The sequence below is a fragment of the Ornithorhynchus anatinus genome, chromosome 7 (genome assembly GCF_004115215.2).
Source record: "Ornithorhynchus anatinus isolate Pmale09 chromosome 7, mOrnAna1.pri.v4, whole genome shotgun sequence".
NCBI lineage: Eukaryota > Metazoa > Chordata > Mammalia > Monotremata > Ornithorhynchidae > Ornithorhynchus > Ornithorhynchus anatinus.
Window position 1 is genome coordinate 82,307,027 of NC_041734.1, and position 11,876 is coordinate 82,318,902.

General features: G+C 54.7%; 1 protein-coding gene across 3 annotated transcripts in view; it reads right to left on the bottom strand.

The window, feature by feature from the left end:
• The window catches only part of MFSD6 (major facilitator superfamily domain containing 6), a 44,630-nt gene extending 32,754 nt beyond the window's left edge, over nt 1-11,876 (bottom strand). For all 3 annotated transcript variants that reach the window (XM_029069470.2, XM_029069468.2, XM_029069471.2), the window contains exon 1: nt 11,754-11,876. The gene's annotated coding sequence lies outside the window, so the exon portion shown is untranslated. The remainder of the gene's footprint in view (nt 1-11,753) is intronic.

Here is an 11,876-nt window from a genome sequence, read left to right on the forward strand (position 1 = left end):
AATTTGAACCCAGGTCCTTCTGACCCCCCGGCCCGGTTTCCATCCACTAAGCCATGCTGCTTCTCCCCCTCACACTGCCTCAATTTATTCTCTTCTCCACCCAACTCCTGTTTCTTTTCCCCTTCATCCAACTCCTGCCCACTTTGCTCACACCTCCCTCCTGCCTGAACTCCTTCCCCTCAAAAAAACCCGACCAGAACGCAGCTCCCCTCTCCGGAACCCACCTGAAATCTCCTCCTCCAGATGGCCTTCCCTGACTAACCCCTATCCCATTAGCCAGCCTCAGTATTTGTGTAGAAGGCTGGATGTAGAAACTTTTGGCTTACTTTTGTTTTTACCAGTTCTACTGATTTTTTGACTCTTGTTTTCATTGAGAAGCAGCATGGCCTAGTGGATAGTGCACAGATCTGGGAGTCGGAAGGTCATGGGTTCTAATTCTGGCTCTGCCACTTGTCTACCGTGTCACCTTGCACAAGTCATTTCACTTCACTTCACAAATACCAACGTTATTATTATTCTCTGTGCCTCAGTTCCCTCATCTGCAAAATGGGGATTAAGACTGTGAGCCCTATGTGGGACAGGGACTGTGTCCAACCCAATTATCTTGTATCTACCCCAGCATTTAGAACAGGGCCAGGTACATAGTTAATGCTTAAGAAGTACCATAATTGTTATTATTATCCTTGCATTTACAATTTGTACCTGCCGTTCTCCAAAATGACACTATAAACTCAAGCGCAGGGACCGTGTTTTCCACTTTCATCATGTACACCCAAGCACTGAGTACAGCATCTAGTACATAGGGCTCTGTGCCTAGGAGGAGCCCAGATGGATCGGAGGACTGAAGCCCACAGTCCTGGATGTGGGGGTTGATGGGGTGACTGAACCCTGAAGTCACAGATGCTGTGAGTTTTACAAAGTTTTTGGTCAGACATGGTCCCCGAGGAGTTTAGGATTTGGTGAAGAGAGCAGAGGGGCAGGCAAGGAAATGAAGCAAGTGAACAGAATTACACGTCAGCCAGGCTACGGACCTAAATTAATCTCATGGGCTCCTTTGTCCGGCAAAGGGAGGGGCCTCAGATGGCAAATGGGGACAGCAGGAGAAAGGAAGGGCTCGGGAAGAGTCGAAAAAGAGTGAGGGGAGAGTGGGGGAGGAGTGGGGGAAGAGTGGGGGAGGAGTGGGGACAGAGTGGGGAAGAGTGGGGACAGAGAGAGGGGGGAAGAGTGGGGACAGAGTGGGGACAGAGAGAGTGGAGAGCAGGGGGAGAGAAGAGGGGGACAGTGACAGGAAGAATGGGGGAGAGCGGGGGGAGAGCTGAAGGAGAGTGAGGGGAGAATGGAGGGAGAATGAGGGGAGAGCAAGGGGAGAGTGAAGGGAAAGCAGGGGGAGAGCAAGGGGGAGAGTGAGAGGAGAGCGAGAGGAAAAAGAGGGAAGAGTGAGGTGAGAGTAAAAGAAGAGTGAAAAGACAGGGAGGGGAGAAAGGGGGAAGAGTGGAGGAAGAGTGGAGGAAGAGTGAGGGAAGAGTGGGGGAAGAGTGGAGGAAGAGTGGAGGAAGAGTGGAGGAAGAGTGGAGGAAGAGTGGAGGAAGAGTGAGGGAAGAGTGGGGGAAGAGCAGGGGAAGAGCAAGGAAAAGAATGGTTGGAGAGTGGGAGGAGAGTGCAAGGAGAGTGAGGGGAGAGCAAGGGGAGAGTGAAGGGAAAGCAGGGGGAGCAGAGGGGGAGGGGGAGAGTGAGGGGAGAACAAGAGAAGAGTGGAGGAAAAGTTAGGGGAGAGCGAGGGAAGAGTTAGCGGAGAGCAGGAGCAGGATGGAGGGGAGAGTGAGGGGACAGTGAAGGGGAGAGCGAGGGGGAAAGCAAGGGGGAGAATGAGGGGAAAGTTATGGGGAAAACAGGGTGAGAGCGGGGGCAGAGCGGAGGGAGAGCCAGAGGGGTGGTTGAGCAGAGGGAGAGCAGAAAGGCTGAGTGAGTCTCAGTGAGGCTGGACAGGTAGGGAAGGAGGGACAGGCAGGCCCAACGCGCATCCTGCTCGGTGTTTACGTTGGACCGTGTCGTCGGCCCGGATCCGTGTTTGCCTTGCCGGGCACGGTCGGCCGCCCCGTCAGGGAGGAAGCAGCGAACTGCTGCCCGTGCGCTGGGAGGCCCAGAGGCCCGGAGGGGCGGGGCAGGGTAGGAGGAACCGGGGTTCCGAACGGCTGAGAGAGCAAGCGAGCGGGTGGGAGGGCAAGGCCGGCCATGAGCGAGAGTGACCGGGCCCGCCTTCCGCCCCAGCCGCTGTGCGGATCGTCCTTGCCGCTGCAGCGCTGGCCCCCGCTGCCCGCTGCCCTCTTCTTTTCTCCCAGTCCTTCATCCACTCCATCGCATTTCCTGAGTGCTGACTTTGTGCAGAGCACTGTACTAAGCACTTGGGAGAGTACAGTATAACAATAAACAGACATGTGTCCTGTCCACAACGAGCTTACAGTCTAGAAGGAGCAGACAGACATTAACAGAAATAAATAAATGGCAGTTATGGGCATAAGTGCTGTGGGGCTGGGAGAGGGAAGAAGAGAGGAAGCAAGTCAGAGCGATGCAGAAGGGAATGGGAGAAGAGGAAAGGAGGGGCTTAGTCAGGAAAGGCCTCTTGGAGGAAACGTGCCTTCAATAAGGTTTTGGAGAAGGGGAGAGTCACGGTCTGTGGGAGATGAGTGGCGAGGGCGTTACAGACCAGAGGCGGGATGTGGGTGAGAGGATGGGGGAGAGGCAGACAAGATGGAGGTAAACTGAGTAGGTTGGCACTAAAGGAGCAAAGTGTGCGGGCTGGGTTGGAGTAGGAGAGTTGTGAGGGGAAGTAGAAGGAGATGAGGGGATTGATTCCCAGTCAGGGTCCCAGGCTCCCTGAATCCTCCGTGTTAAGAACGTCATCCTGTTTCTGGTCTTCGCCCACCGGGTCGCCCGTCTCCCGTGCCCGCCCACCACAGCTCCCTCTAGACTGTCGGCTCATTGTGAGCAGAGAATGTGTCTGCTTATTGTTCTGTTGGATGCTCCCAAGTGCTTAGTACAGTGCTCTGCACCCAGCAAGCACTCAATAAATATGATTTCGATGACGGGGAGGCTCCAGGGTGTCTCTCCTCTCTCGAGCTCTCTGACCCCAGGGTGTCTGTGGTCTCTGTCTCTTCAGCGGGAGGCTGTTCGGGCAGCCTGCTGTTGCCCACCGCCCCACCTCGCCCTACCTGGCACCTTCAAGCTGGGGTTCTGGCCGTGCCCCGGGGCCCCTGGGGACCCTGGCTCCTCTTCAGGTGTGGAACTTGTGAAAAAGTTACCCCGGTACTGGAATAGCTGGTGATCAAGGGCAGAAGGCACGTGCACACGTGCGTGTGTGTAAGTGGTGGGAGGGCACCTATTATTAGAGAAGCAGTATGGTCTAGTAGGTAGAGCCCAAGTCTGGGAGTCAGACAGACCTGAGTTCTAATCCCGGCTCTGCCATTTGTTGGCTGTGTGACCTAGGGCAAAGCACCGCACTTCTCTGGGCCTCAGTTCCCTCATCTGTAAAATGGTGATTAAGACTGTGAGCCACATGTGGGACAGGGACTGTGCCCAACCCAATTTGCTTCTCTATACCCCAGCACTTAGCTCAGTGCCTGGTACATAGTAAGTGCTTATCATATACCACAATTATTATTATTATTATTATTAAGACTGTGAGCTTGTCATAAGCAGGGAATATGTCTACCAACTCTGTTCTATTTGTACTCTCCCAAGCGCTTAGTACAGTGCTATGCACACAGTAAGCACTCAATCAATATGATTGATTGATTATAAATCAGGTATTTCCGAGTCTTTCGCTCCAGTGAGACAGCACTCGAACATCACCCATGACCTCACTGAAGCCAAGGCCAATGAGCTCTCTTCTTCTAACCCTCCTTGACATCTCAACCACCTCTGACCCCATGGACCACTGCTTCCTCCATCCCAGATGCATCGGGCCTCAATTTACGTCACACAGTTCTAGTCCAGCTCATCTAATAATAATAATAATGATAATAATAATAATAAAAATGTGCAGCATTTGTAAAGCACTTACTATATGCCAAGCATTAGGCTAAACGCTGGGATTGAGCCAATCCAATAAAATCAGAACCAGTCCCTGTTCCACAGCAGGTTCCCAGTGTTGAAGAGAGTGTGGCCTAGTGATAGAGCACGCTTGGGAGTCAGAAGGACCTGGGTTTGACTCCCAGCTCCGCCACTTGTCTGCTGGGTGACCTTGACCAAGTCACTTCACTTCTCTGGGCCTCAGTTACTTCATCTGTAAAACGGGGATTGAGATGGTGAACCCCCTGTGGGACAAGGACTATGTCCACCCTGTTTACCTCAGATCTACTCCAGTGCTTAGAACAGTGTCTGGCCCATAGTAAGCGCTTAACAAATACTATAAAAAAAAGAGAGGACAGATATTTTATACCAATTTTACAGATGAGAAACCTGAAGCCCAGGGAAGTTGTGATTTGGTCCTACCTCTTACCAGTCTTTTGTTCTGCCCATTCTGCCTCTATTCTGGCCCCCTTCTCGTCTGGCTCTCCACCCACTCTCTGGAGGTACTCACGCCTTCACTCCTGCTCACACCCGCTCACCTCTCTGGGGATGATTCCCAACTCGACGCCTCTAATTCGGTCAACCACCCTCTTTTCCTAGAAACATTATTCAACCCTGGGTTCACTGATTCTGTCCTCTCCTGGTTCTCTTCCTATCTCTCTGGCCGCTCATTCTCAGTCTCTTTCACGGCCTCCTCCTCTGCCTCCCACCCTCAAACTGTGGGAGTCTCTCAAGGGTCAGTTCTGGGTCCCCTTCTATTCTCCATCTACACCCACTCGCTCGGAGAATTCATTCGCTCCCATGGCTTCAACTACCACCTCTACGTGGATGATTCCCCAATCTACCTCTCCAGCTCTGCTCCTCTCCTTCTCTACGGTCTCTCATTTTCTCCTGCTTTCGGGACATCTCTACTTTGATGTCCCGTCGACATCTCCAGCTTAACATGTCCAAAGCAGAACTCCACATCTTTCCACCCAAAACCTGTCTTCCCTCTTTTTCACATCACTGTTGATAACGCCACTATCCCTCCCCACCAAACTCACTTTCACAATATCGCCAAGATCCGCCCTTTCCTCTCCATCCAAACGGCTATTGTGCTGGTACAAACTCTCCTAATACTCCGACTGGATTACTGTGTCAGCCTCCTCTCTGATCTCCCTTCCTCCTGTCTCTCCCCACTCCAGTCTATTCTTCATTCCGCTACCCAGATCATCTTCTTACAGAAACGCTCTGGGCCTGTCACTCCTCTACTCAAAAACCTCCAGTGGTTGCCTATCAATCTTCACACGAAGAAAAAACTCCTCACTCTTGGCTTCAAAGCTCTCCATCACCTTGCCCCCTCCTACCTTACCTCCCTTCTCTCTTTCTCCAGTCCACCCCATACACTCCGCTCCTCTGCTGCTCACCTCCTCACTGTCCCCCGTTCACGTCTATCCCGCCGTCGACCCCTGGCCCAATGCCCTCCCTCCTCACATCCGCCAAACTAACTCTCTTCCCCTCTTCAAAGCCCTACTGAGAGCTCACCTCCTCCAGGAGGCCTTCCCACAGAGCCCCCCTTTCCCTCTGCTTCCCCTCCCCTCCACCCCCCCAACCCTCTGCCCTTCCCCCTTCCCCTCCCCTCAGCACTGTGCTCATTTGTATATATTATTACCCTATTTATTTTGTTAGTAAGGTGAACATCTCCTTGATTCTATTTATCTTGATGATGTTGTCTTGTTTTCATTTTGTTCTGTTTTGCTTTGCTGTCTCTCCCGATTAAACTGTGAGCCCGTCGCTGGGCAGGGATTGTCTCTATCTGTTGCCGAATTGTAAATTCCAAGTGCTTAGTACAGTGCTCTGCACATAGCAAGCGCTCACTAAATACTAGTGAATGAATGAATGAACAAGCCCGTAACCTTGACTTTATCCTTGACTCATCTCTCCACTCAACTCATATTCGATCTCTCACCAAATCCTGTCGGCTCTACCTTCACGACAATACTCAAATCCGCCCTTTCCTCTCCATCCAAATTGCCACTCCGCCGATAGAAATATCTCGCCTTGACTACTGCATCAGTCTCCTCACTGACTTCCCTGTCTCTCCCCACTCCAGTCCGTACTTTGCTCTGCTGCCGGGAACACTTTTCTACAAAATGATTCAGTCCGTATTTCCCCACTCTTCAAGAATCTCCCCCAGTGGTTGCCCAGCCACCTTCGCATCAAACAGAAACTCCTCACCATCAGCTTGAAAGCACTCAATCCCCTTACTCCCTCCTACCTCATCTCGCTGCTCTCCGATTCCACCCAGCCCACACAGACTGCTCCTCTATTACCACCCTACATGCTGTGCCTCAATCTGATCTATCTTGCTGCTGACCCCTTGACTACATCCTCCTCCTCTCCCTGCTCTAGAACTCCCTCCTTCTCCGTATATGACAGACCACCCCTCTCCTCACCTTCAGAGTCTTATGAAAATCGCATCTCCTCCACCCGGCCTTTTCCCGAATAAGCCCTCAGTTCCCCAACTCCCACTCTCCTCTGCATCCCCCTTGCTCTTGGCTCTGTACTCTTTATTCACCCCTCCCTCAGCCCCACAATGTCTGATTCCCCTCTAGACTTTTAAGCTCCTTGTAGGCAGGGAATGTGAGTACCAATTCTGTTGAATTATATTCTCCTGAGCGCTGAGTTTGATCAATCAATTAATTAATCCATCATTATTTACTGAGTACTTATGGTATGCAAAACACCACACTAACTCCCTCCCACTTCATATCTGACAGACCGCCACTTCCCCCTCCTTCAAAATGCTCCGAAAATCCCACCTCCTTCCAGAAGCCTCCCAGACTAAGCCATCATTTCCCCACCCTGCCCTTCCCTTCGTGTGGCTTAGGCACCCGGCTATGTCCCCGTTAAAAACTTGCTATTCACCAACCACCAGCCCCACAGCACTGCTGGATAGGCAGCATGGCCTAATGGTTAGAGTACGGGCCTGGGCATCAGAAGGACCTAGGTTCTCATCCCACTCCCGCCACTCGTCTGCTGTGAGACCTTGGATGAGTCCCTTCACTTCTCTGGGCCTGAGTGACCTCATCTGTAAAACGGGGATTAAGACTGGGAGCTCCATGTGGGACAGGGATTATGTCAACCCAATTTCCTTGTGTCTACCTCAGCATTTAGAACCGTTCCTTAAAACATAATAAACGGGCAACAAAGCGTATTAAAAATGGTCAGCTTACACTCTGCCATTTCTCTTATCTGTCATTGATTTTAATGACTTCTCCCCCTCTCGACTGTAAACTCCTCGTAGGCAGGGATCGTGTCAACCAATCCTGCTATATGGTACTCTCCCAAGCGCTTAGTACAGTGTTCTGCACCCAGTAAGTGCAGAATAAATACCATTGATGATTGACTGAGTCATGCTCGAGTCCTTTACCGTCTTCTGGCTCCCACATTCAATCTCCTGCCAAATCCAGCTGGTTCTTCCCACCCAACTTTACTGTGAGCCCCAGATGGGACAGAGATTGGGTCTGACTTGATTTGTTGTAACCACCCCTGTGCTTGGTACAGTACCAGGCACCTAGTGAGCACTTAAATACCATTATAATTATTATCACCCATCTCCCCTCCCTCCTTTCCACCCTAACCGCCACCAGTGGGTCCAAGCTCTTGTTAGAGCACAGGAAGACTGTGGCATCGGCCTTCCAGATGACCTCTCAGGCTCCGGGCATGAGTGTGTGTGTGGATTGGGGGGAGGAGGGGGAACGGTGTCAGGGTTGGCAATGGGGCCTGTGGCCTGGGTCACTGCCAGGGAGGCTGTCAAAGGGCCGGTATCTCAGGCTGTGGCCAGTGCCGGCGTCGGCATCAGTGATGGGGCTGTGGCCCCTGTCGTGGCCTGGTCTGGGGTGTATAGACGTGAGAGCATCTGTGATGGGAATGCAGCCTGTATCGGAGCCTGTGTCGATGACACGTGCATTTCCCTTGCCAGTTGCTCTAGATGTTTAACTCCCACCTCAACTCCCCTGTCCCTCACCTCCCCCATTTCTTGCCCCTAATGGACCTGGCCACCTACTTTATTGAGAAAATCGAAACTATGAGGCGTGATCTCCCTAAAATCTCCCCTGCCCCAGTCGTTCTCTCCTTCTGCCCCTTTTCCAACTCTCCCATCCTTCCTGGCAGTATCTCAAGAGATCCCCTGCCTTCTCTTAAAATCCGCCCCCTCCACCTGCACATCCGTACCCATCCCTTTGCACCTTGTCAGAACACTTGGCCCTTCCCTTCTTTCCTCTCTAGCCACCATCTTCAACTGTTCTTTCTCCAGTGGCTTCTTTCCCAGTGTTTTCAAACATGCCCATGTCTCCCCTATCCTAAAAAAACTCTCCCTTGACCCCACGGCTCCCTCCAGTTATTGCCCCATCTCCCTCCTACCATTCTTCTCCAAACTCCTTGAGCAAGTCGTCTACATCCGCTGTCTCAAGTTCCTCTCCTCCAATTTTCTCCTCAACACCCTCCAATCTGGCTTCCGTCCCCTTTGCTCCACGGAAACTGCCCTCTCACAGGTCACAAATGACCTCCTCCTTGCCAAATCCAACGGCCTCTACTCCATCCTAATATTCCTCGACCTCTCAGCTGCCTCTGAGACTGCCGCCCAACCCCTTCTCCTGGAAACACTGTCGAACCTCGGCTTCGCTGACACCGTCCTCTCCTATTTCTCCTCCTATCTCTCTGGCCGCTCACTCTCAGTCTCTTTCACGGGCTCCTCCTCTGCCTCCCACCCCCAAACTGTGGGAGTTATTCAAAGGTCAGTTCTAAGCCCCCTTCTATTCTCCACCTGCACCCACTCCTTTGGAGAACTCAATCACTCCCATGGCTTCAACTACCACCTCTACGTGCCTGATTCCCAAATCTACCTCTCCAGACTTGATCTCTCTCTGTCTCTCTCTAGTTTCACATTTCCTCCTGCCTTCATGACACGTCTACTCGGATGTCGCGCGGTCACCTCACACTTAACATGTCCAAAACAGAACTCCTTATCTTCCCAGCCAAACCCTGTCCTTCCCCTGACTTTCCCCATCACCGTAGACAGCACCATCATCCTTCCTGTCTCACGAGCCCGTAACTGGGCATTATCCTCGACTCCTCTCTCTTATTCACCCTACATATTCAATCTATCACTAAATCCTGTCCACTCAACCTTTACGACATTGCTAAAACTCGCCCTTCCCTCCCCATCCAAACTGTTACCACGTCAATCCGAGCACTTATCCTATCTCGCCTTGAAGACTGTATCAGCCTTCGTGCTGCCCTCCCTGCTTTCTGCCTCTCCCCACTCCACTCTGCTGCCCTGAACATTTTTCTTCAAAAATATTCAGTCCACGTTTCCCCACTCCTCGAGGACCTCCAGTGGCTGCCCATCCACCTCCGCATCAAACAGAAACTACTCGTCACTGACTTTAAAGCCCTCCATCCCCTTGTCCCTCCCTATCTCACCTCCGCACATTTTGCTCCTCTAATGCCAACCTACTTACGGTACCTCCATCTTGTCTATCTCACCGCTGACCTCTCACTTCCACCCTGCCTCTGCCCTGGAACACCCACCCTCTTCATCTCTGACAGACAACCAGCCCCCTCACCTTCTGGGCCCTTCTGAAGGCCCATCTCCTCCAAGAGGCCTTCCCTGCCTAAGTCCTCTTTTCCTTTTCTCCCACTCCCTTCTGCGTCATTGTCTTCCTCCCTTTCTACATCCCCACCTCAGCCCCACAGCATCTTAAGTTATTTACTTCTATTATTAATAATAATAATGTTGGTATTTGTTAAGCACTTACTATGTGCAGAGCACTGTTCTAAGCGCTGGGGTAGATCCAGGGTCATCAGGTTGTCCCACGGGAGGCTCCCAGTTAATCCCCATTTTACAGATGAGGGAACCGAGGCACAGAGAAGTGAAGTGACTCGCCCACAGTCACACAGCTGACAAGTGGCAGAGCCGGCAGTCGAACCCATGACCTCTGACTCCAAAGCCCAGGCTCTTTCCACTGAGCCACGCATGCTAATAGTATTTGTTGACCATTTACTATGGGCCAGACACCGTACTAAGCGCTGATTAGCTGATAAGCGCTACTAATGTCTGCTTCCCCCTCTAGACTGTAAGCGCGTTATGGGCAGGAGATGCGTCTGCTGCACTGAACTCTCCCAAGCGCTTAGTGCAGCACTCTGCACACAGTGAGTGCTCAATAAATACGATGGACCGATCGATTGTCAGCATCGGTGACGCGGCTGCAACCTACGTTGGAGCCCGTGTCGGCGACGGTGCTAAGGACGGTGTTAAGCGCCTAATACGGTGCTCTGCACACAGTGAGCGCTCAATAAATACGACGGAATGAATGAATGACAGCATCGGTGTCAGGGTCAGCATCCGTGATGGGGATGCAGCCCGCGTCCCGGCCCGGGTCGGCCTCAGCGACGGGGACGGACACTGGGTCGGGGCCCGGGTGGCTGCCGGGATCAGGGATGGGGACGTAGCCTGTGGTGGAATCTTCTATCGGGGCCGCAGTCTGGGTCCAAGCCCGTGTCGACGTGTCAGGATCCATGGCGGGACCGTCACCTCTGTCGGGGCCTGTGTCAGCGTCAGGAGAGGGGACGGGGACGGAGCCCGAGAAGGGGCCCGTGTCTGTGTCAGCATCAGTGACGGGGCCGTGGCCCGTGCCGGTGACGGGATCGGTGACAAGGATTATCCAGGGTGGGAGGTCTGGGTCGACGTCGGCATCAGTGATGGGGCTGTGGCTTCTGTCGGGGCCCGTGTCGGGGCCCGTGTCAGTGTCAGGATGAGTGACGGGGACGCGGCCCGTGTCGGGGCCCGCGTCGGTGTCGGTGTCGGTGATGGGGCTGTACCCAGTGTCGGGGGGGGGCCTGTGTTGACGTCAGGATCAGTGACGGGGACGCAGCCTGTGTCAGGACCTGTGTCGGCGTCAGTTTTGGTGATGGGGAGGTACCCCGTGTCGGGACCTCTGTCGGTGTGAGTGATGGGGCGGTACCCTGTGTCGGGGCCCGTCGGCGTCGGGATCGGCGACGGGGCCGCCGCCCGCGTCGGGGCCCGCATCAGTGTCAACATCAGTGACGGGGACGTAGCCTCTGTCGGCGTCAGGATCGGGGACGGGGGCCGTCGCCCGCGTCGGGGGCCCGTGTCGGCGTCGGGACCGTCGCTCGTGTCGGGTGCCGGGGGCCCGTGTCGGCGTCGGCACCGGTGACGGGGCCGGAGCCCGCGTCCCCCCGGGGATCGGGGACGGGTCCTTGGCCCGTGTCACCGACGGGATGGGTGACGGGGCTCACCTCGGAGCCGGGGGCCCCGTCGGCCTCCGTGACGGGCTCGTGGCCTAAGTGGGGGTCGGCGCGGGGGCCCGGGTCCGCCGGGCGGGGCCCCCGCGGGGGTCAACATCAGGGGGCGGGGGGTGCGGCGGGGCCGGTCCCCGGGGGAGGAGGGGAAGGCCGGAGGAGGGGAGCGGGGTGCCGGGTGGCCGCTCCCCGGGATGCAGCTCCGAGGGCGTTTGGAGGTGGGCACCGTGCGGGGCCCCGCCGACCCCGGGCTCGGGTGACGTTGGCGGAAATCCCGCCGGGCCCCGATCGCCTCCCCGGGGAAGGGACCCCGGGACCCCCCGACCGTGTCCCCGTGTCCCCGTGTCCCCTTGTGGTGGCCGGCCGTGGGCGGGACTCACCTAGGCGCTGGGGTCCGAGCGGCCGGGCGGTGTGGGGCCCGGGCACCATGTCCGGGCCCTAAGGGGCGGCGGGGAGGGAGGCGGGGAGGCCGCCGGCCGCACCCCGACACGACGCCAACGGGC